This window comes from Phalangium opilio, unplaced genomic scaffold (assembly GCF_054372755.1).
Source record: "Phalangium opilio isolate 3A_F unplaced genomic scaffold, DU_Popi_V2 ptg000002l_1, whole genome shotgun sequence".
In the NCBI taxonomy this organism is placed as follows: Eukaryota; Metazoa; Arthropoda; class Arachnida; order Opiliones; family Phalangiidae; genus Phalangium; species Phalangium opilio.
Window position 1 is genome coordinate 15,870,040 of NW_028324144.1, and position 24,027 is coordinate 15,894,066.

The following is a 24,027-nucleotide window of genomic DNA, read 5'->3' on the forward strand; positions in this document are numbered from 1 at the left end:
TGTGGAGTCTCAGATGTAGCGTGAATAGTCATCATGTGTTTTCCACAATTCCTGACAACCATTTAATTTTTGGGCTTCCGTGGCGCAATGGTTAGCGCGTTCGGCTGTTAACCGAAAGGTTGGTGGTTCGAGCCCCCCCCCCCGGGAGCGGTGTTTTGGGATCTCAAATGTAACGTAAAAAGCCAAGGTTTTTCCACAATACCTGACGACCATATAACTTTTGGGCTTCCGTGGCGCAATGGTTAGCGCTCTCAGCTGTTATACAAAAGGTTGGTAGTTCGAGTCCCCCCGGGAGCGGTGTTGTGAGGTCTCAAATGTAGCGTTAAAAGTCAAAACTTTTCCACTATACGTGACAACCATTTAATTTCTGAGCTTCCGTGGCTCAATAGTTAGCGCGTTCGGCTGTTAATTAATAGGTTGGTGGTTCGAGCCCACCCGGGAGCGGTGTTTTGGGATCTCAAATATAACGTAAAAAGCCAAAGTTTTTCCACAATACCTGACGAACATTTAGTTTTTGGGCTTCCGTTGCGCAATGGTTAGCGCGTTTAGCTGTTAACCGAAAGGTTGGTCGTTCGAGCCCACCCGGGAGAGGTGTTGTGGGGTGTCAGATGTAGCGTGAAAAGTCATAGCTTTTCCACGATACCTGACAACCATATAATTTCTGAGCTTCCGTGTCTCAATGGTTAGAGCGTTCGGCTGTTATCTAATAGGTTGGTGGTTCGAGCCCACCCGGGAGAGGTGTTGTGGGGTCTCAGATGTAGCGTAAAAGGTCAAACCTTTTCCACAATACGTGACAACCATTTAATTTTTGGGCTTCCGTGGCGCAATGGTTAGCGCGTTCGGCTGTTAACCGAAAGGTTGGTGGTTCGAGCCCCCCCCCCCCGGGAGCGGTGTTTTGGGATCTCAAATGTAACGTAAAAAGCCAAGTTTTTTCCACAATACCTGACGACCAAATAACTTTTGGGCTTCCGTGGCGCAATGGTTAGCGCTCTCAGCTGTTATACAAAAGGTTGGTAGTTCGAGTCCCCCCGGGAGCGGTGTTGTGAGGTCTCAAATGTAGCGTTAAAAGTCAAAACTTTTCCACTATACGTGACAACCATTTAATTTCTGAGCTTCCGTGGCTCAATGGTTAGCGCGTTCGGCTGTTAATTAATAGGTTGGTGGTTCGAGCCCACCCGGGAGCGGTGTTTTGGGATCTCAAATATAACGTAAAAAGCCAAAGTTTTTCCACAATACCTGACGAACATTTAGTTTTTGGGCTTCCGTTGCGCAATGGTTAGCGCGTTTAGCTGTTAACCGAAAGGTTGGTCGTTCGAGCCCACCCGGGAGAGGTGTTGTGGGGTGTCAGATGTAGCGTGAAAAGTCATAGCTTTTCCACGATACCTGACAACCATATAATTTCTGAGCTTCCGTGTCTCAATGGTTAGAGCGTTCGGCTGTTATCTAATAGGTTGGTGGTTCGAGCCCACCCGGGAGCGGTGTTGTGAGGTCTCAGATGTGACGTAAAAAGTCAAAGTTTTTCCACAATACCTGACGACCATATAATTTTTGGGCTTCCGTGGCGCAATGGTTAGCGCTCTCAGCTGTTATTCAAAAGGTTGGTGGTTCGAGCCCACCCGGGAGCAGTGTTGTGAGGTCTCAGATGTAACGTAAAAAGTCAGAGTTTTTCAACAAGACCTGACGAACATTTAATTTTTGGGCTTCCGTTGCGCAATGGTTAGCGCGTTCAGCTATTAACCGAAAGGTTGGTCGTTCGAGCCCACCCGGGAGAGGCGTTGTGGAGTCTCAGATGTAGCGTGAATAGTCATCATGTGTTTTCCACAATTCCTGACAACCATTTAATTTTTGGGCTTCCGTGGCGCAATGGTTAGCGCGTTCGGCTGTTAACCGAAAGGTTGGTGGTTCGAGCCCCCCCCCCGGGAGCGGTGTTTTGGGATCTCAAATGTAACGTAAAAAGCCAAGGTTTTTCCACAATACCTGACGACCATATAACTTTTGGGCTTCCGTGGCGCAATGGTTAGCGCTCTCAGCTGTTATACAAAAGGTTGGTAGTTCGAGTCCCCCCGGGAGCGGTGTTGTGAGGTCTCAAATGTAGCGTTAAAAGTCAAAACGTTTCCACTATACGTGACAACCATTTAATTTCTGAGCTTCCGTGGCTCAATAGTTAGCGCGTTCGGCTGTTAATTAATAGGTTGGTGGTTCGAGCCCACCCGGGAGCGGTGTTTTGGGATCTCAAATATAACGTAAAAAGCCAAAGTTTTTCCACAATACCTGACGAACATTTAGTTTTTGGGCTTCCGTTGCGCAATGGTTAGCGCGTTTAGCTGTTAACCGAAAGGTTGGTCGTTCGAGCCCACCCGGGAGAGGTGTTGTGGGGTGTCAGATGTAGCGTGAAAAGTCATAGCTTTTCCACGATACCTGACAACCATATAATTTCTGAGCTTCCGTGTCTCAATGGTTAGAGCGTTCGGCTGTTATCTAATAGGTTGGTGGTTCGAGCCCACCCGGGAGCGGTGTTGTGAGGTCTCAGATGTGACGTAAAAAGTCAAAGTTTTTCCACAATACCTGACGACCATTTAATTTTTGGGCTTCCGTGGCGCAATGGTTAGCGCGTTCGGCTGTTAACCGAAAGGTTGGTGGTTCGAGCCCACCCGGGAGAGGTGTTGTGGGGTCTCAGATGTAGCGTAAAAGGTCAAAACTTTTCCACAATACGTGACAACCATTTAATTTTTGGGCTTCCGTGGCGCAATGGTTAGCGCGTTCGGCTGTTAACCGAAAGGTTGGTGGTTCGAGCCCCCCCCCCGGGAGCGGTGTTTTGGGATCTCAAATGTAACGTAAAAAGCCAAGGTTTTTCCACAATACCTGACGACCATATAACATTTGGGCTTCCTTGGCTCAATGGTTAGCGCGTTTAGCTGTTTACCGAAAGGTTGGTCGTTCGAGCCCACCCAGAAGAGGTGTTGTGGGGTCTCAGATGTAGCGTGAAAAGTCATAACTTTTCCACAATACCTGACAACCATGTAATTTCTGAGCTTCCGTGGCTTAATGGTTAGCGCGTTCAGCTGTTAACCGAAAGGTTTATGGTTCGAGCCTACCCGGGAGAGGTGTTGTGGGGTCTCAGATGTAGCGTGAAAAGTCATCATATGTTTTCCAAAATTCCTGACAACCATTTAATTTCCGAGCTTTCGTGGCTCAATGGTTAGCGCTCTCAGCTGTTATTCAAAAGGTTGGTGGTTCGAGTCCAGCCGGGCGCGGTGTTGTGATTTCTCAGATGTAGCGTAAAAAGTCATATCTTTTCCACAAATCCTGACAACCATTTAATATCCGAGCTTCCGTGGCTCAATGGTTAGCGCGTTCGGCTGTTAACCAATAGGTTGGTGGTTCGAGCCCATCCGGGAGCGGTGTTGTGAGGTCTCAGATGTGACGTAAAAATTCAAAGTTTTTCCACAATACCTGACGACCATATGATTTTTGGGCTTCCGTGGCGCAATGGTTAGCGCTTTCAGATGTTATTCAAAAGGTTGGTGGTTCGAGCTCACCCGGGAGCGGTGTTGTGAGGTGTCCGATGTAACCCAAAATATAAATGATATTCCACAATACCTGACAACCATTTAATTTCTGATTTTCCGTGGCGCAATGGTTAGCGCGTTCGGCTGTTAACTAATAGGTTGGTGGTTCAAGCCCACCCGGGAGCGGTGTTTTGGGATCTCAAATGTAACGTATAAAGCCAAAGTTTTTCCACAATACCTGACGACCATATAATTTTGGGCTTCCGTGGCGCAATGGTTAGCGCTCTCAGCTGTTATTCAAAAGGTTGGTGGTTCGAGTCCACCCGGGAGCGGTGTTGTGAGGTCTCAGATGTAGCGTAAAAAGTCAAAACTTTTCCACAATACCTGACAACCATATAATTTCTGAGCTTCCGTGGCTCAATGGTTAGCGCGTTCAGCTGTTAATAAATAGGTTGGTGGTTCGAGCCTACCCGGGAAAGGTGTTGTGGGGTGTCAGATGTAGCGTGAATAGCCATATGTTTTCCACTATTCCTGACAACCATTTAATTTCCGAGCTTCCGTGGCTCAATGGTTAGCGCGTTCGGCTGTTAATAAATAGGTTGGTGGTTCGAGCCCACCCGGGAGCGGTGTTTTGGGATCTCAAATGTAACGTAAAAAGCCAAAGTTTTTCCACAATACCTGACGACCATATAATTTTTGGGCTTCCGTGGGGCAATGGTTAGCGCTCTCAGCGGTTATTAAAATGGTTGGTGGTTCGAGTCCAGCCGGGAGCGGTGTTGTGAGGTCTCAGATGTAGCGTAAAAAGTCAAAAATTTTCCACTATACGTGACAACCATTTAATTTCTGAGCTTCCGTGGCTCAATGGTTAGCGCGTTCGGCTGTTAATTAATAGGTTGGTGGTTCGAGCCCATCCGGGAGCGGTGTTGTGAGGTCTCAGATGTGACGTAAAAAGTCAAAATTTTTCCACTATACCTGACGACCATATAATTTTTGGGCTTCCGTGGCGCAATGGTTAGCGCTCTCAGCTGTTATTCAAAAGGTTGGTGGTTCGAGTCCACCCGGGAGCGGTGTTGTGAGGTCTCAGATGTAGCGTTAAAAGTCAAAACTTTTCCACTATACGTGACAACCATTTAATTTCTGAGCTTCCGTGGCTCAATAGATAGGCTGGTGGTTCGAGCCCACCCGGGAGCGATGTTTTGGGATCTCAAATGTAACGTAAAAAGCCAAAGTTTTTCCACAATTCCTGACGACCATTTAATTTTTGGGCTTCCGTTGCGCAATGGTTAGCGCGTGTAGCTGTTAATTGAAAGGTTGGTCGTTCGAGCCCACCCGGGAGAGGTGTTGTGGGGTCTCAGATGTAGCGTGAAAAGTCATAACTTTTCCACAATACCTGACAACGATTTAATTTCCGAGCTTCCGTGGCTCAATGGTTAGCGCGTTCGGTTATTAACCGAAAGTTTGGTGGTTCGAGCCCACCCGGGAGAGGTGTTGTGGGTTCTCAGATGTAGCGTAAAAAGTCAAAACTTTTCCACAATACGTGACAACCATTTAATTTCTGAGCTTCCGTGGCTCAATGGTTAGCGCGTTCGGCTGTTAATAAATAGGTTGGTGGTTCGAGCCCACCCGGGAGCGGTGTTTTGGGATCTCAAATATAACGTAAAAAGTCAAAGTTTTTCCACAATTCCTGACGAAAATTTAATTTTTGGGCTTCCGTTGCGCAATGGTTAGCGCGTTTAGCTGTTAAACGAAAGGTTGGTCGTTCGAGCCCACCCAGTAGAGGTGTTGTGGGGTCTCAGATGTAGCGTGAAAAGTCATAACTTTTCCACAATACCTGACAACCATGTAATTTCTGAGCTTCCGTGGCTTAACGGTTAGCGCGTTCAGCTGTTAACCGAAAGGTTGGTGGTTCGAGCCCACCCGGGAGAGGTGTTGTGGGGTCTCAGATGTAGCGTGAAAAGTCATAACTTTTCCACAATACCGGACAACCATGTAATTTCTGAGCTTCCGTTGCGCAATGGTTAGCGCGTTTAGCTGTTAAACGAAAGGTTGGTCGTTCGAGCCCACCCAGGAGAGGTGTTGTGGGGTCTCAGATGTGACGTAAAAAGTCAAAGTTTTTCCACAATACCTGACGACCATATAATTTTTGGGCTTTCGTGGCGCAATGGTTAGCGCTCTCAGATGTTATTCAATAGGTTGGTGGTACGAGCTCACCCGGGAGCGGTGTTGTGAGGTGTCCGATGTAACCCAAAATATAAATGATATTCCACAATACCTGACAACCATTTAATTTCTGAGCTTCCGTGGCGCAATGGTTAACGCGTTCAGCTGTTATTCAAAAGACTGGTGGTTCGAGTCCACCCGGGAGCGATGTATTGGGCTCTCATATGTAACGTAAAAAGCCAAAGTGTTTCCACAATACCTGACGACCATTTAATTTTTGGGCTTCCGTGGCGCAATCGTTAGCGCGTTCGGCTGTTAACCGAAAGGTTGGTGGTTCGAGCCCATCCGGGAGCGGTGTTGTGAGGTCTCAGATGTGACGCAAAAAGTCAAAGTTTTTCCACAATACCTGACGACCATATAATTTTTGGGCTTCCGTGGCGCAATGGTTAGCGCTCTCAGCTGATTTTCAAAAGGTTGGTGGTTCGAGCCCACCCGGGAGCGGTGTTGTGAAGTCTCAGATGTAACGTAAAAAGTCAGAGTTTTTCCAAAAGACCTGACGAACATTTAATTTTTGGGGTTCCGTTGCGCAATGGTTAGCGCGTTCAGCTGTTAACCGAAAGGTTGGTCATTCGAGCCGGAGCCTCCGAGATATCTAGGCCCATGCATGTCGATTTTTACGTGGGGAAATATCCAGTTTCATAGAGGAAATATTTTTACCCTTTGTGTGTACGAGGTGGCGCTTTAATGACCGTTGCGACCGGGGTCTTCCATAAATTATCGATGACATTTTAGGGGCCAATTATAAAACTTTTAAGAAAGAGAAAGGTTTCACCTTTAAATTAACGTAATTTTTAGGGGCTATTCACTTTTTATTGAATCTATTGGTTAGATTGTATGGACAAAAAAGTAATTATGAGATTTTAACATAGTTGTTTTTTTAGTAAAACAAAACTTTTGAAGTTGCTAATAGAGGATTTTTTTACCCCTTTACAACCTTTCATTTTTTTACCTTTACTTTTTTATCCTTCACTTCTTTGGAATGATTGTTTAATAAAGGTCTTCGGAAATTTTCTAAAACATTTTTTAACTATTCGCGACCTCGGCTTCACCGCTCTACGTCTATACCTTGCCCTAATATTATAGCAGTCGACGGGGTCATGAGGCTGAACTTATGTTTATTTTACGGTACTAAAAGCGCCACCAAGCGGGAAAACACGGCAAACTAAATTAGTTAAAAAAATATTCTCGCTTTGCTACACGCATGGGCCTAGATATCTCGGAGGCTCCGTTGGAGTCTCAGATAAAGTCAAAGTTTGTCCACTATATCTGACAACCATTTATTTTCCGAGCTTCCGTGGCTCAATGGTTAGCGCGTGCGGTTGTTAACCGACAGGTTGGTGGTTGGAGCCCACCCGGGAGAGGTGTTGAGGGGTCTCAGATGTAGCGTAAAAAGTCAAAACTTTTCCACAATACGTGACAACCATTTAATTTCTGAGCTACCGTGGCTCAATAGATAGCGCGTTCGGCTTTTAACTGATAGGTTGGTGGTTCAAGCCCACCCGGGAGCGGTGTTTTGGGATCTCAAATGTAACGTAAAAAGCCAAAGTTTTTCCACAATACCTGACGACCATATAATTTTTGGGCTTCCGTGGCGCAATGGTTAGCGCTCTCAGCTGTTATTCAAAAGGTTGGTGTTTCGAGCCCACCCGGGAGCGGTGTTGTGAGGTCTCAGATGTAACGTAAAAAGTCAAAACTTTTCCACTATACGTACAACCATTTAATTTCTGAGCTTCCGTGACTCAATGGTTAGCTCGTGTAGCTGTTAACCGAAAGGTTGGTGGTTCGAGCCCACCCGGGAGAGGTGTTGTGGGGTCTCAGATGTAGCGTGAAAAGTCATCATATGTTTTCCAAAATTCCTGACAACCATTTAATTTCCGAGCTTCCGTGGTTCAATGGTTAGCGCTCTCAGCTGTTATTCAAAAGGTTGGTGGTTCGAGTCCAGCCGGGCGCGGTGTTGTGAGGTCTCAGATGTAGCGTAAAAAGTCATATCTTTTCCACAATTCCTGACAACCATTTAATATCCGAGCTTCCGTGGCGCGTTCGGCTGTTAACCAATAGGTTGGTGGGTCGAGCCCATCCGGGAGCGGTGTTGTGAGGTCTCAGATGTGACGTAAAAATTCAAAGTTTTTCCAAAATACCTGACGACCATATAATTTTTGGGCTTCCGTGGCGCAATGGTTAGCGCTCTCAGATGTTATTCAAAAGGTTGGTGGTTCGAGCTCACCCGGGAGCGGTGTTGTGAGGTGTCCGATGTAACCCAAAATATAAATGATATTCCACAATACCTGACAACCATTTAATTTCTGATTTTCCGTGGCGCAATGGTTAGTGCGTGCAGCTGTTATTCAAAAGACTGGTGGTTCGAGCCCACCCGGGAGCGGTGTATTGGGATCTCATATGTAACGTAAAAAGCCAAAGTTTTTCCACAATACCTGACGACCATTTAATTTTTGGGCTTCAGTGGCGCAATCGTTAGCGCGTTCGGATGTTAACCAAAAGGTTGGTGGTTCGAGCCCATCCGGGAGCGGTGTTGTGAGGTCTCAGATGTGACGTAAAAAGTCAAAGTTTTTCCACAATACCTGACGACCATATAATTTTTGGGCTTCCGTGGCGCAATGGTTAGCGCTCTCAGCTGTTATTCAAAAGGTTGGTGGTTCGAGCCCACCCGGGAGCTGTGTTGAGAGGTCTCAGATGTAACGTAAAAAGTCAGAGTTTTTTCACAAGACCTGACGAGCATTTAATTTTTGGGCTTCCGTTGCGCAATGGTTAGCGCGTTCAGCTGTTAACCGAAAGGTTGTTCATTCGAGCCCACCCGGGAGAGGCGTTGTGGAGTCTCAGATAAAGTCAAAGTTTGTCCACTATATCTGACAACCATTTAATTTCCGAGCTTCCGTGGCTCAATGGTTAGCGCGTGCGGTTGTTAACCGACAGGTTGGTGGTTCGAGCCCACCCGGGAGAGGTGTTGTGGGGTCTCAGATGTAGCGTAAAAAGTCAAAACTTTTCCACAATACGTGACAACCATCTAATTTCTGAGCTTCCGTGGCTCAATGGTTAGCGCGTTCGGCTGTTAATTAATAGGTTGGTGGTTCGAGCCCACCCGGGAGCGGTGTTTTGGGATCTCAAATGTAACGTAGAAAGCCAAAGTTTTTCCACAATACCTGACGACCATTTAATTTTTGGGCTTCCGTGGCGCAATGGTTAGCGCGTTCGGCTGTTAACCGAAAGGTTGGTGGTTCGAGCCCATCCGGGAGCGGTGTTGTGAGGTCTCAGATGTGACGTAAAAAGTCAAAGTTTTTCCACAATACCTGACGACCATATAATTTTTGGGCTTCCGTGGCGCAATGGTTAGCGCTCTCAGCTGTTTTTTAAAAGGTTGGTGGTTCGAGTCCACCCGGGAGCGGTGTTGTGAGGTCTCAGATGAAGAGTAAAAAGTCAAAACTTTTCTACTATACGTGACAACCATTTAATTTCTGAGCTTCCGTGGCTCAATGGTTAGCTCGTGTAGCTGTTAACCGAAAGGTTGATCGTTCGAGCCCACCCAGGAGAGGTGTTGTGGGGTCTCAGATGTAGCGTGAAAAGTCATATCTTTTCCACAATTCCTGACAACCATTTAATATCCGAGCTTCCGTGGCTCAATGGTTAGCGCGTTCGGCTGTCAACCAATAGGTTGGTGGTTCGAGCCCATCCGGGAGCGGTGTTGTGAGGTCTCAGATGTGACGTAAAATTCAAAGTTTTTCCACAATACCTGACGACCATTTAATTTCTGATTTTCCGTGGCGCAATGGTTAGCGCGTGCAGCTGTTATTCAAAAGACTGGTGGTTCGAGCCCACCCGGGAGCGGTGTTGTGAGGTCTCAGATGTGACGTAAAAAGTCAAAGTTTTTCCACAATACCTGACGACCATATAATTTTTGGGCTTCCGTGGCGCAATGGTTAGCGCTCTCAGCTGTTTTTTAAAAGGTTGGTGGTTCGAGTCCACCCGGGAGCGGTGTTGTGAGGTCTCAGATGAAGAGTAAAAAGTCAAAACTTTTTCACTATACGTGACAACCATTTAATTTCTGAGCTTCCGTGGCTCAATGGTTAGCTCGTGTAGCTGTTAACCGAAAGGTTGATCGTTCGAGCCCACCCAGGAGAGGTGTTGTGGGGTCTCAGATGTAGCGTGAAAAGTCAGAACTTTTCCACACTACCTGACAACCACATAATTTCTGAGCTTCCGTGGCTCAATGGTTAGCGCGTTCAGCTGTTAACCGAAAGGTTGGTGGTTCGAGCCCACCCGGGAAAGGTGTTGTGGGGTCTCAGATGTAGCGTGAAAAGTCATATGTTTTCCACAATACCTGACAACCATGTAATTTCTGAGCTTCAGTGGCTTAATGGTTAGCGCGTTCAGCTGTTAACCGAAAGGTTGGTTGTTCGATCCCACCCGGGAGCGGTGTTGTGAGGTCTCAGATGTGACGTAAAAAGTCAAAGTTTTTCCACAATACCTGACGACCATATAATTTTTGGGCTTCCGTGGCGCAATGGTTAGCGCTCTCAGCTGTTATTCAAAAGGTTGGTGTTTCGAGCCCACCCGGGAGCGGTGTTGTGAGGTCTCAGATGTAACGTAAAAAGTCAGAGTTTTTCCACAAGACCTGACGAACATTAAATTTTTGGGCTTCCGTTGCGCAATGGTTAGCGCGTTCAGCTGTTAACCGAAAGGTTGGTGGTTCGAGCCCACCCGGGACAGGTGTTGTGAGGTCTCAGATGTAACGTAAAAAGTCATCATATGTTTTCCAAAATTCCTGACAACCATTTAATTTCCGAGCTTCCGTGGCTCAATAGATAGCGCGTTCGGCTTTTAACTAATAGGTTGGTGGTTCAAGCCCACCCGGGAGCGGTGTTTTGGGATCTCAAATGTAACGTAAAAAGCCAAAGTTTTTCCACAATACCTGACGACCATATAATTTTTGGGCTTCCGTGGCGCAATGGTTAGCGCTCTCAGCTGTTATTCAAAAGGTTGGTGGTTCGAGTCCACCCTGGAGCGGTGTTGTGAGGTCTCAGATGAAGCGTAAAAAGTCAAAACTTTTCCACTATACGTACAACCATTTAATTTCTGAGCTTCCGTGGCTCAATGGTTAGCTCGTGTAGCTGTTAACCGAAAGGTTGGTGGTTCGAGCCCACCCGGGAGAGGTGTTGTGGGGTCTCAGATGTAGCGTGAAAAGTCATCATATGTTTTCCAAAATTCCTGACAACCATTTAATTTCCGAGCTTCCGTGGTTCAATGGTTAGCGCTCTCAGCTGTTATTCAAAAGGTTGGTGGTTCGAGTCCAGCCGGGCGCGGTGTTGTGAGGTCTCAGATGTAGCGTAAAAAGTCATATCTTTTCCACAATTCCTGACAACCATTTAATATCCGAGCTTCCGTGGCTCAATGGTTAGCGCGTTCGGCTGTTAACCAATAGGTTGGTGGGTCGAGCCCATCCGGGAGCGGTGTTGTGAGGTCTCAGATGTGACGTAAAAATTCAAAGTTTTTCCACAATACCTGACGACCATATAATTTTTGGGCTTCCGTGGCGCAATGGTTAGCGCTCTCAGATGTTATTCAAAAGGTTGGTGGTTCGAGCTCACCCGGGAGCGGTGTTGTGAGGTGTCCGATGTAACCCAAAATATAAATGATATTCCACAATACCTGACAACCATTTAATTTCTGATTTTCCGTGGCGCAATGGTTAGTGCGTGCAGCTGTTATTCAAAAGACTGGTGGTTCGAGCCCACCCGGGAGCGGTGTATTGGGATCTCATATGTAACGTAAAAAGCCAAAGTTTTTCCACAATACCTGACGACCATTTAATTTTTGGGCTTCAGTGGCGCAATCGTTAGCGCGTTCGGCTGTTAACCGAAAGGTTGGTGGTTCGAGCCCATCCGGGAGCGGTGTTGTGAGGTCTCAGATGTGACGCAAAAAGTCAAAGTTTTTCCACAATACCTGACGACCATATAATTTTTGGGTTTCCGTGGCGCAATGGTTAGCGCTCTCAGCTGATTTTCAAAAGGTTGGTGGTTCGAGCCCACCCGGGAGCGGTGTTGTGAAGTCTCAGATGTAACGTAAAAAGTCAGAGTTTTTCCACAAGACCTGACGAACATTTAATTTTTGAGCTTCCGTTGCGCAATGGTTAGCGCGTTCAGCTGTTAACCGAAAGGTTGGTCGTTCGAGCCCACCCGGGAGAGGTGTTGTGGAGTCTCAGATAAAGTCAAAGTTTTTCCACTTTATCTGACGACCATTTCATTTCTGAGCTTCCTTGGCTCCATGGTTAGCGCGTTCGGATGTTAACCAAAAGGTTGGTGGTTCGAGCCCACCCGAGAGCGGTGTTGTGAGGTCTCAGATGTGACGTAAAAAGTCAAAGTTTTTCCACAATACCTGACGACCATATAATTTTTGGGCTTCCGTGGCGCAATGGTTAGCGCTCTCAGCTGTTATTCAAAAGGTTGGTGGTTCGAGCCCACCCGGGAGCTGTGTTGAGAGGTCTCAGATGTAACGTAAAAAGTCAGAGTTTTTTCACAAGACCTGACGAGCATTTAATTTTTGGGCTTCCGTTGCGCAATGGTTAGCGCGTTCAGCTGTTAACCGAAAGGTTGTTCATTCGAGCCCACCCGGGAGAGGCGTCCACTATATCTGACAACCATTTAATTTCCGAGCTTCCGTGGCTCAATGGTTAGCGCGTGCGGTTGTTAACCGACAGGTTGGTGGTTCGAGCCCACCCGGGAGAGGTGTTGTGGGGTCTCAGATGTAGCGTAAAAAGTCAAAACTTTTCCACAATACGTGACAACCATCTAATTTCTGAGCTTCCGTGGCTCAATGGTTAGCGCGTTCGGCTGATAACTAATAGGTTGGTGGTTCGAGCCCACCCGGGAGCGGTGTTTTGGGATCTCAAATGTAACGTAGAAAGCCAAAGTTTTTCCACAATACCTGACGACCATATAATTTTTGGGCTTCCGTGGCGCAATGGTTAGCGCTCTCAGCTGTTTTTTAAAAGGTTGGTGGTTCGAGTCCACCCGGGAGCGGTGTTGTGAGGTCTCAGATGAAGAGTAAAAAGTCAAAACTTTTTCACTATACGTGACAACCATTTAATATCCGAGCTTCCGTGGCTCAATGGTTAGCGCTCTCAGATGTTATTCAAAAGGTTGGTGGTTCGAGCTCACCCGGGAGCGGTGTTGTGAGGTGTCCGATGTAACCCAAAATATAAATGATATTCCACAATACCTGACAACCATTTAATTTCTGATTTTCCGTGGAGCAATGGTTAGCGCGTGCAGCTGTTATTCAAAAGACTGGTGGTTCGAGCCCACCCGGGAGCGGCGTATTGGGATCTCAAATGTAACGTAAAAAGTCAAAGTTTTTCCACAATACCTGACGACCATTTAATTTTTGGGCTTCCGTTGCGCAATGGTTAGCGCGTGTAGCTGTTAACCGAAAGGTTGGTCGTTCGAGCCCACCCGGGAGAGGTGTTGTGGGGTCTCAGATGTAGCGTGAAAAGTCATAATTTTCCACAATACCTGACAACCATATGATTTCTGAGCTTCCGTGGCTCAATGGTTAGCGCGTTCAGCTGTTAACCGAAAGGTTGGTGGTTCGAGCCCACCCGGGAAAGATGTTGTGGGGTCTCAGATGTAGCGTGAATAGTCATATGTTTTCCACTATTCCTGACAACCATTTAATTTCCGAGCTTCCGTGGCTCAATGGTTAGCGCGTTCGGTTGTTAACCGAAAGTTTGGTGGTTCGAGTTCACCCGGGAGAGGTGTTGTGGGTTCTCAGATGTAGCGTAAAAAGTCAAAACTTTTCCACAATACGTGACAACCATTTAATTTCTGAGCTTTCGTGGCTCAATAGTTAGCGCGTTCGGCTGTTAACTAATAGGTTGGTGGTTCGAGCCCACCCGGGAGCGGTGTTGTGAGGTCTCAGATGTAGCGTAAAAAGTCAAAACTTTTCCACTATACGTGACAACCATTTAATTTCTGAGCTTCCGTGGCTCAATGGTTAGCGCGTTCGGCTGTTAATAAATAGGTTGGTGGTTCGAGCCCACCCGGGAGCGGTGTTTTGGGATCTCAAATATAACGTAAAAAGTCAAAGTTTTTCCAATATACCTGACGAACATTTAATTTTTGGGCTTCCGTTGCGCAATGGTTAGCGCGTTTAGCTGTTAACCGAAAAGTTGGTCGTTCGAGCCCACCCAGGAGAGGTGTTGTGGGGTCTCAGATGTAGCGTGAAAAGTCATAACTTTTCAACAATACCTGACAACCATTTAATATCCGAGCTTCCGTGGCTCAATGGTTAGCGCGTTTGGCTGTTAACCAATAGGTAGGTGGTTCGAGCCCATCCGGGAGCGGTGTTGTGAGGTCTCAGATGTGACGTAAAAAGTCAAAGTTTTTCCACAATACCTGACGACCATATAATTTTTGGGATTTCGTGGCGCAATGGTTAGCGCTCTCAGATGTTATTCAAAAGGTTGGTGGTTCGAGCTCACCCGGGAGCGGTGTTGTGAGGTGTCCGATGTAACCCAAAATATAAATGATATTCCACAATACCTGACAACCATTTAATTTCTGAGCTTCCGTGGCGCAATGGTTAGCGCGTTCAGCTGTTATTCAAAAGGCTGGTGGTTCGAGTCCGCCCGGGAGCGGTGTATTGAGATCTCATATGTAACGTAAAAAGCCAAAGTTTTTCCACAATACCTGACGACCATTTAATTTTTGGGCTTCCGTGGCGCAATGGTTAGCGCTCTCAGATGTTATTCAAAAGGTTGGTGGTTCGAGCTCACCCGGGAGCGGTGTTGTGAGGTGTCCGATGTAACCCAAAATATAAATGATATTCCACAATACCTGACAACCATTTAATTTCTGATTTTCCGTGGCGCAATGGTTAGCGCGTGCAGCTGTTATTCAAAAGACTGGTGGTTCGAGCCCACCCGGGAGCGGCGTATTGGGATCTCATATGTAACGTAAAAAGCCAAAGTTTTTCCACAATACCTGACGACCATTTAATTTTTGGGCTTCCGTGGCGCAATCGTTAGCGCGTTCGGCTGTTAACCGAAAGGTTGGTGGTTCGAGCCCATCCGGGAGCGGTGTTGTGGAGTCTCAGATAAAGTCAAAGTTTTTCCACTTTATCTGACGACCATTTCATTTCTGAGCTTCCTTGGCTCCATGGTTAGCGCGTTCGGATGTTAACCAAAAGGTTGGTGGTTCGAGCCCACCCGGGAGCGGTGTTGTGAGGTCTCAGATGTGACGTAAAAAGTCAAAGTTTTTCCACAATACCTGACGACCATACAATTTTTGGGCTTCCGTGGCGCAGTGGTTAGCGCTCTCAGCTGTTATTCAAAAGGTTGGTGGGTCGAGCCCACCCGGGAGCGGTGTTGTGAGGTCTCAGATGAAACGTAAAAAGTCAGAGTTTTTCCACAAGACCTGACGAACATTTAATTTTTGGGCTTCCGTTGCGCAATGGTTAGCGCGTACAGCTGTTAACCGAAAGGTGGGTCGTTCGAGCCCACCCGGGAGAGGCGTTGTGGAGTCTCAGATAAAGTCAAAGTTTGTCCACTATATCTGACAACCATTTAATTTCCGAGCTTCCGTGGCTCAATGGGTAGCGCGTGCGGTTGTTAACCGACAGGTTGGTGGTTCGAGCCCACCCGGGACAGGTGTTGTGGGGTCTCAGATGTAGCGTAAAAAGTCAAAACTTTTCCACCATACGTGACAACCATTTAATTTCTGACCTTCCGTGACGCAATGGTTAGCGCGTTCGGCTGTTAACCGAAAGGTTGGTGGTTCGAGCCCATCCGGGAGCGGTGTTGTGAGGTCTCAGATGTGACGTAAAAAGTCGTAACTTTTCCACAATACCTGACAACCATTTTATTTCTGAGCTTCCGTGACTCAATGGTTAGCGCGTTCGGCTGTTAGCTAATAGGTTGGTGGTTCGAGCCCACCCGGGATCGATATTTTGGGATCTCAAATGTAACGTAAAAAGCCAAAGTTTTTCCACAATACATGACAACCATACAATTTCTGAGCTTCCGTGGCTCAATGGTTAGCGCGTTCAGCTGTTAACCGAAAGGTTGGTGGTTCGAGCCCACCCGGGAGAGGTGTTGTGGGGTCTCAGATGTAGCGTGAGTAGTCATCATATGTTTTCCAAAATTCCTGACAACCATTTAATTTCCAAGTTTCCGTGGCTCAATGGTTAGCGCGTTCGGCTGTTAACTAATAGGTTGGTGGTTCAAGCCCACCCGGGGGCGGTGTTTTGGGATCTCAAATGTAACGTAAAAAGCTAAAGTTTTTCCACAATACCTGACGACCATATAATTTTTGGGCTTCCGTGGCGCAATGGTTAGCGCTCTCAGCTGTTAATTCAAAAGGTTGGTGGTTCGAGTCTACCCGGGAGCGGTGTTGTGAGGTCTCAGATGTAGCGTAAAAAGTCAAAAATTTCCACTATACGTGACAACCATTTAATTTCTGAGCTTCCGTGGCTCAATGGTTAGCGCGTTCGGCTGTTAACTAATAGGCTGGTGGTTCGAGCCCACCCGGGAGCGATGTTTTGGGATCTCAAATGTAACGTAAAAAGTCAAAGTTTTTCCACAATACCTGACGACCATTTAATTTTTGGGCTTCCGTTGCGCAATGGTTAGCGCGTGTAGCTGTTAACCGAAAGGTTGGTCGTTCGAGCCCACCCGGGAGAGGTGTTGTGGGGTCTCAGATGTAGCGTGAAAAGTCATAACTTTTCCACAATACCTGACAACCATATGATTTCTGAGCTTCCGTGGCTCAATGGTTAGCGCGTTCAGCTGTTAACCGAAAGGTTGGTGGTTCGAGCCCACCCGGGAAAGATGTTGTGGGGTCTCAGATGTAGCGTGAATAGTCATATGTTTTCCACTATTCCTGACAACCATTTAATTTCCGAGCTTCCGTGGCTCAATGGTTAGCGCGTTCGGTTGTTAACCGAAAGTTTGGTGGTTCGAGTTCACCCGGGAGAGGTGTTGTGGGTTCTCAGATGTAGCGTAAAAAGTCAAAACTTTTCCACAATACGTGACAACCATTTAATTTCTGAGCTTTCGTGGCTCAATAGTTAGCGCGTTCGGCAGTTAACTAATAGGTTGGTGGTTCGAGCCCACCCGGGAGCGGTGTTGTGAGGTCTCAGATGTAGCGTAAAAATTCAAAACTTTTCCACTATACGTGACAACCATTTAATTTCTGAGCTTCCGTGGCTCAATGGTTAGCGCGTTCGGCTGTTAATAAATAGGTTGGTGGTTCGAGCCCACCCGGGAGCGGTGTTTTGGGATCTCAAATATAACGTAAAAAGTCAAAGTTTTTCCAATATACCTGACGAACATTTAATTTTTGGGCTTCCGTTGCGCAATGGTTAGCGCGTTTAGCTGTTAACCGAAAAGTTGGTCGTTCGAGCCCACCCAGGAGAGGTGTTGTGGGGTCTCAGATGTAGCGTGAAAAGTCATAACTTTTCAACAATACCTGACAACCATTTAATATCCCAGCTTCCGTGGCTCAATGGTTAGCGCGTTTGGCTGTTAACCAATAGGTAGGTGGTTCGAGCCCATCCGGGAGCGGTGTTGTGAGGTCTCAGATGTGACGTAAAAAGTCAAAGTTTTTCCACAATACCTGACGACCATATAATTTTTGGGATTCCGTGGCGCAATGGTTAGCGCTCTCAGATGTTATTCAAAAGGTTGGTGGTTCGAGCTCACCCGGGAGCGGTGTTGTGAGGTGTCCGATGTAACCCAAAATATAAATGATATTCCACAATACCTGACAACCATTTAATTTCTGAGCTTCCGTGGCGCAATGGTTAGTGCGTTCAGCTGTTATTCAAAAGGCTGGTGGTTCGAGTCCGCCCGGGAGCGGTGTATTGGGATCTCATATGTAACGTAAAAAGCCAAAGTTTTTCCACAATACCTGACGACCATTTAATTTTTGGGCTTCCGTGGCGCAATGGTTAGCGCGTTCGGCTGTTAACCGAAAGGTTGGTGGTTCGAGCCCATCCGGGAGCGGTGTTGTGAGGTCTCAGATGTGACGTAAAAAGTCAAAGTTTTTCCACAATACCTGACGACCATATAATTTTTGGGCTTCCGTGGCGCAATGGTTAGCGCTCTCAGCTGTTATTCAAAAGGTTGGTGGTTCGAGCCCACCCGGGAGCAGTGTTGTGAGGTCTCAGATGTAACGTAAAAAGTCAGAGTTTTTCAACAAGACCTGACGAACATTTAATTTTTGGGCTTACGTTGCGCAATGGTTAGCGCATTCAGCTGTTAACCGAAAGGTTGGTCGTTCGAGCCCACCCGGGAGAGGCGTTGTGGAGTCTCAGATAAAGTCAAAGTTTGTCCACTATATCTGACGACCATTTCATTTCTGAGCTTCCTTGGCTCCATGGTTAGCGCGTTCGGATGTTAACCAAAAGGTTGGTGGTTCGAGCCCTCCCGGGAGCGGTGTTGTGAGGTCTGAGATGTAACGTAAAAAGCCAAAGTTTTTCCACAATACCTGACGACCATTTAATTTTTGGGCTTTCGTGGCGCAATGGTTAGCGCGTTCGGCTGTTAACTAAAAGGTTGGTGGTTCGAGCCCACCCGGGAGCGGTGTTTTGGGATCTCAAATATAACGTAAAAAGCCAAAGTTTTTCCACAATACCTGACGAACATTTAATTTTTGGGCTTCCGTTGCGCAATGGTAAGCGCGTTTAGCTGTTAACCGAAAGGTTGGTCGTTCGAGCCCACCCGGGAGCGGTGTTTTGGGATTTCAAATGTAGGGTAAAAAGCCAAAGTTTTTCTACAATACCTGACGAACATTTAATTTTTGGGCTTCCGTTGCGCAATGGTTAACGCGTTTAGATGTTAACCGAAAGGTTGGTCGTTCGAGCCCACCCGGGAGTGGTGTTGTGGGGTCTCAGATGTAGCGTGAAAAGTCATAACTTTTCCACACTACCTGACAACCATTTAATTTCTGAGCTTCCGTGGCGCAACGGTTAGCGCTCTCAGCTGTTATTCAAAAGGTTGATGGTTCGAGCCCACCCGGGAGCGGTGTTTTGGGATTTCAAATGTAACGTAAAAAGCCAAAGTTTTTCTACAATACCTGACGAACATTTAATTTTTGGGCTTCCGTTGCGCAATGGTTAACGCGTTTAGATGTTAACCGAAAGGTTGGTCGTTCGAGCCCACCCGGGAGAGGTGTTGTGGGGTCTCAGATGTAGCGTGAAAAGTCATAACTTTTCCACAATACCTGACAACCATTTAATTTCTGAGCTTCCGTGGTTCAATGGTAAGCGCGTTCAGCTGTTAACCGAAAGGTTGGTGGTTCGAGCCCACCCGGGAGCGGTGTTTTGGGATCTCAAATGTAACGTAAAAAGCCAAAGTTTTTCCACAATCCCTGACGACCATTTAGTTTTTGGGCTTCCGTGGCGCAATGGTTAGCGCGTTCGGCTGTTAACCGAAAGGTTGGTGGTTCGAGCCCATCCGGGAGCGGTGTTGTGAGGTCTCAGATGTGACGTAAAAAGTCAAAGTTTTTCCACAATACCTGGCAACCATTTAATTTTTGGGCTTCCGTGGCGCAATGGTTAGCGCGTTCGGCTGTTAACCGAAAGGTTGGTGGTTCGAGACCACCCGGGAGCGGTGTGTTGGGATCTCAAATGTAACGTAAAAAACCAAAGTTTTTCCACAATACCTGACGACCATATGATTTTTGGGCTTCCGTGGCGCAATGGTTAGCGCTCTCAGCTGTTATACAAAAGGTTGGTGGTTTGAGTCCACCCGGGAGCGGTGTTGTGAGGTCTCAGATGTAGCGTTAAAAGTCAAAACTTTTCCACTATACGTGACAACCATTTAATTTCTGAGCTTCCGTGGCTCAATGGTTAGCGCGTTCGGCTGTTAATTAATAGGTTGGTGTTTCGAGCCCACCCGGGAGCGGTGTTTTGGGATCTCAAATATAACGTAAAAAGCCAAAGTTTTTCCACAATACCTGACGAACATTTAATTTCTGGGCTTCCGTTGCGCAATGGTTAGCGCGTTTAGCTGTTAACCGAAAGGTTGGTCGTTCGAGCCCACCCGGGAGATTTGTTGTGGGGTGTCAGATGTAGCGTGAAAAGTCATAGCTTTTCCACGATAACGGACAACCATATAATTTCTGAGCTTCCGTGTCTCAATGGTTAGAGCGTTCGGCTGTTATCTAATAGGTTGGTGGTTCGAGCCCACCCGGGAGCGGTGTTTTGGGATCTCAAATGTAACGTAAAAAGCCAAAGTTTTCCACAATACCTGACGACCATTTAATTTTTGGGCTTCCGTGGCGCAATGGTTAGCGCGTTCGGCTGTTAACCGAAAGGTTGGTGGTTCGAGCCCATCCCGGAGCGGTGTTGGGAGGTCTCAGATGTGACGTAAAAAGTCAAAGTTTTTCCACAATACCTGACAACCATTTAATTTCTGAGCTTCCGTGGCGCAATGGTTAGCGCGTTCGGCTCTTAACCGAAAGGTTGGTGGTTCAAGCCCATCCGGGAGCGGTGTTGTGAGGTCTCAGATTTAGCGTGAAAAGTCATAACTTTTCCACAATACCTGACAACCATTTAATTTCTGAGCTTCCGTGGCTCAATGGTTAGCGCGTTCGGCTGTTAACTAATAGGTTGGTGGTTCGAGCCCTCCAGGGAGCGATGTTTTGGGATCTCAAATGTAACGTAAAAAGCCAAAGTTTTTCCACAACACCTGACAACCATATAATTTCTGAGCTTCCGTGTCTCAATGGTTAGAGCGTTCGGCTGTTATCTAATAGGTTGGTTGTTCGAGCCCACCCGGGAGCGGTGTTTTGGGATCTCAAATGTAACGTAAAAAGCCAAAGTTTTCCACAATACCTGACGACCATTTAATTTTTGGGCTTCCGTGGCGCAATGGTTAGCGCGTTCGGCTGTTAAACGAAAGGTTTGTGGTTCGAGCCCATCCCGGAGCGGTGTTGGGAGGTCTCAGATGTGACGTAAAAAGTCAAAGTTTTTCCACAATACCTGACAACCATTTAATTTCTGAGCTTCCGTGGCGCAATGGTTAGCGCGTTCGGCTCTTAACCGAAAGGTTGGTGGTTCAAGCCCATCCGGGAGCGGTGTTGTGAGGTCTCAGATTTAGCGTGAAAAGTCATAACTTTTCCACAATACCTGACAACCATTTAATTTCTGAGCTTCCGTGGCTCAATGGTTAGCGCGTTCGGCTGTTAACTAATAGGTTGGTGGTTCGAGCCCTCCAGGGAGCGATGTTTTGGGATCTCAAATGTAACGTAAAAAGCCAAAGTTTTTCCACAACACCTGACAACCATATAATTTCTGAGCTTCCGTGTCTCAATGGTTAGAGCGTTCGGCTGTTATCTAATAGGTTGGTTGTTCGAGCCCACCCGGGAGCGGTGTTTTGGGATCTCAAATGTAACGTAAAAAGCCAAAGTTTTCCACAATACCTGACGACCATTTAATTTTTGGGCTTCCGTGGCGCAATGGTTAGCGCGTTCGGCTGTTAAACGAAAGGTTTGTGGTTCGAGCCCATCCCGGAGCGGTGTTGGGAGGTCTCAGATGTGACGTAAAAAGTCAAAGTTTTTCCACAATACCTGACAACCATTTAATTTCTGAGCTTCCGTGGCGCAATGGTTAGCGCGTTCGGCTCTTAACCGAAAGGTTGGTGGTTCAAGCCCATCCGGGAGCGGTGTTGTGAGGTCTCAGATTTAGCGTGAAAAGTCATAACTTTTCCACAATACCTGACAACCATTTAATTTCTGAGCTTCCGTGGCTCAATGGTTAGCGCGTTCGGCTGTTAACTAATAGGTTGGTGGTTCGAGCCCTCCAGGGAGCGATGTTTTGGGATCTCAAATGTAACGTAAAAAGCCAAAGTTTTTCCACAACACCTGACAACCATATAATTTCTGAGCTTCCGTGGCTCAATGGTTAGCGCGTTCGGCTGTTAACTAACAGGTTGGTGGTTCTAGCCCACCCGGGAGCGGTGTTTTGGGATCTCAAATGTAACGTAAAAAGCCAAAGTTTTTCCACAATACCTGACGACCATTTAATTTTTGGGCTTCCGTGGCGCAATGGTTAGCGCGTTCGGCTGTTAACCGAAAGGTTGGTGGTTCGAGCCCACCCTGGAGCGGTGTTTTGGGATCTCAAATGTAACGTAAAAAGCCAAAGTTTTTCCACAATACCTGACGACCATTTAATTTTTGGGCTTCCGTTGCGCATTGGTTAGCGCGTTCGGCTGTTAACCGAAAGGTTGGTGGTTCGAGCCCACCCGGGAGCGGTGTTTTGGGATTTCAAATGTAACGAAAAAAGCCAAAGTTTTTCTACAATACCTGAAGAACATTTAATTTTTGGGCTTCCGTTGCGCAATGGTTAACGCGTTTAGATGTTAACCGAAAGGTTGGTCGTTCGAGCCCACCCGGGAGAGGTGTTGTGGGGTCTCAGATGTAGCGTGAAAAGTCATAACTTTTCCACAATACCTGACAACCATTTAATTTCTGAGCTTCCGTTGCGCAATGGTTAGCGCGTTTAGCTGTTAACCGAAAGGTTGGTCGTTCGAGCCCACCCGGGAGAGGTGTTGTGGGGTGTCAGATGTAGCGTGAAAAGTCATAGCTTTTCCACGATACTGGACAACCATATAATTTCTGAGCTTCCGTGTCTCAATGGTTAGAGCGTTCGGCTGTTATCTAATAGGTTGGTGGTTCGAGCCCACCCGGGAGCGGTGTTTTGGGATCTCAAATGTAACGTAAAAAGCCAAAGTTTTCCACAATACCTGACGAAAATTTAATTTTTGGGCTTCCGTGGCGCAATGGTTAGCGCGTTCGGCTGTAAACCGAAAGGTTGGTGGTTCGAGCCCATCCCGGAGCGGTGTTGTGAGGTCTCAGATGTTACGTAAAAAGTCAAAGTTTTTCCACAATACCTGACGACCATATAATTTTTGGGATTCCCTGGCGCAATGGTTAGCGCTCTCAGCTGTTATTCAAAAGGTTGGTGGTTCGAGTCCACCCGGGAGCGGTGTTGTGAGGTCTCAGATGTAGCGTAAAAAGTCAAAACTTTTCCACTATACGTGACAACCCTTTAATTTCTGAACTTCCGTGGCTCAATGGTTAGCGCGTTCGGCTGTTAATTAATAGGTTGGTGGTTCGAGCCCCCCCGGGAGCGGTGTTTTGGGATCTCAAATGTAACGTAAAAAGCCAAAGTTTTTCCACAATACCTGACGACCATTTAATTTTTGGGCTTCCGTTGCGCAATGGTTAGCGCGTTCGGCTGTTAACCGAAAGGTTGGTGGTTCGAGCCCACCCGGGAGCGGTGTTTTGGGATTTCAAATGTAACGAAAAAAGCCATAGTTTTTCTACAATACCTGACGAACATTTAATTTTTGGGCTTCCATGGCGTAATGGTTAACGCGTTTAGATGTTAACCGAAAGGTTGGTCGTTCGAGCCCACCCGGGAGTGGTGTTGTAGAAGATGTAGCGTGAAAAGTCATATCTTTTCCACAATACGTGACAACCCTTTAATTTCTGAGCTTCCGTGGCTCAATGGTTAGCGCGTTCGGCTGTTAACTAATAGGTTGGTGGTTCGAGCCCTCCAGGGAGCGATGTTTTGGGATCTCAAATGTAACGTAAAAAGCCAAAGTTTTTCCACAACACCTGACAACCATATAATTTCTGAGCTTCCGTGTCTCAATGGTTAGAGCGTTCGGCTGTTATCTAATAGGTTGGTGGTTCAAGCCCACCCGGGAGCGGTGTTTTGGGATCTCAAATGTAACGTAAAAAGCCAAAGTTTTCCACAATACCTGACGACCATTTAATTTTTGGGCTTCCGTGGCGCAATGGTTAGCGCGTTCGGCTGTTAACCGAAAGGTTGGTGGTTCGAGCCCATCCCGGAGCGGTGTTGGGAGGTCTCAGATGTGACGTAAAAAGTCAAAGTTTTTCCACAATACCTGACAACCATTTAATTTCTGAGCTTCCGTGGCGCAATGGTTAGCGCGTTCGGCTCTTAACCGAAAGGTTGGTGGTTCAAGCCCATCCGGGAGCGGTGTTGTGAGGTCTCAGATTTAGCGTGAAAAGTCATAACTTTTCCACAATACCTGACAACCATTTAATTTCTGAGCTTCCGTGGCTCAATGGTTAGCGCGTTCGGCTGTTAACTAATAGGTTGGTGGTTCGAGCCCTCCAGGGAGCGATGTTTTGGGATCTCAAATGTAACGTAAAAAGCCAAAGTTTTTCCACAACACCTGACAACCATATAATTTCTGAGCTTCCGTGGCTCAATGGTTAGCGCGTTCGGCTGTTAACTAATAGGTTGGTGGTTC

The 24,027-nt window shown here is 46.9% G+C and overlaps 7 non-coding genes across 7 annotated transcripts; all 7 read left to right on the forward strand.

Annotated features, from left to right (window-relative positions):
- The first annotated feature begins 4,921 nt into the window (after positions 1–4,921).
- On the forward strand, positions 4,922–4,994 carry TRNAN-AUU (transfer RNA asparagine (anticodon AUU)). Its single transcript has one exon. It is a non-coding gene; the product is annotated as a tRNA-Asn (tRNA).
- Positions 4,995–9,350: 4,356 nt separating this feature from the next.
- Positions 9,351–9,423, forward strand: TRNAD-GUC (transfer RNA aspartic acid (anticodon GUC)). Its single transcript has one exon. It is a non-coding gene; the product is annotated as a tRNA-Asp (tRNA).
- A 10,735-nt stretch (positions 9,424–20,158) lies between these two features.
- On the forward strand, positions 20,159–20,231 carry TRNAK-CUU (transfer RNA lysine (anticodon CUU)). The gene has a single exon. It is a non-coding gene; the product is annotated as a tRNA-Lys (tRNA).
- Positions 20,232–20,745: 514 nt separating this feature from the next.
- Positions 20,746–20,818, forward strand: TRNAK-CUU (transfer RNA lysine (anticodon CUU)). Its single transcript has one exon. It is a non-coding gene; the product is annotated as a tRNA-Lys (tRNA).
- Positions 20,819–21,332: 514 nt separating this feature from the next.
- Positions 21,333–21,405, forward strand: TRNAK-CUU (transfer RNA lysine (anticodon CUU)). Its single transcript has one exon. It is a non-coding gene; the product is annotated as a tRNA-Lys (tRNA).
- A 1,102-nt stretch (positions 21,406–22,507) lies between these two features.
- On the forward strand, positions 22,508–22,580 carry TRNAY-GUA (transfer RNA tyrosine (anticodon GUA)). Its single transcript has one exon. It is a non-coding gene; the product is annotated as a tRNA-Tyr (tRNA).
- A 1,097-nt stretch (positions 22,581–23,677) lies between these two features.
- Positions 23,678–23,750, forward strand: TRNAK-CUU (transfer RNA lysine (anticodon CUU)). Its single transcript has one exon. It is a non-coding gene; the product is annotated as a tRNA-Lys (tRNA).
- Positions 23,751–24,027: the final 277 nt, after the last annotated feature.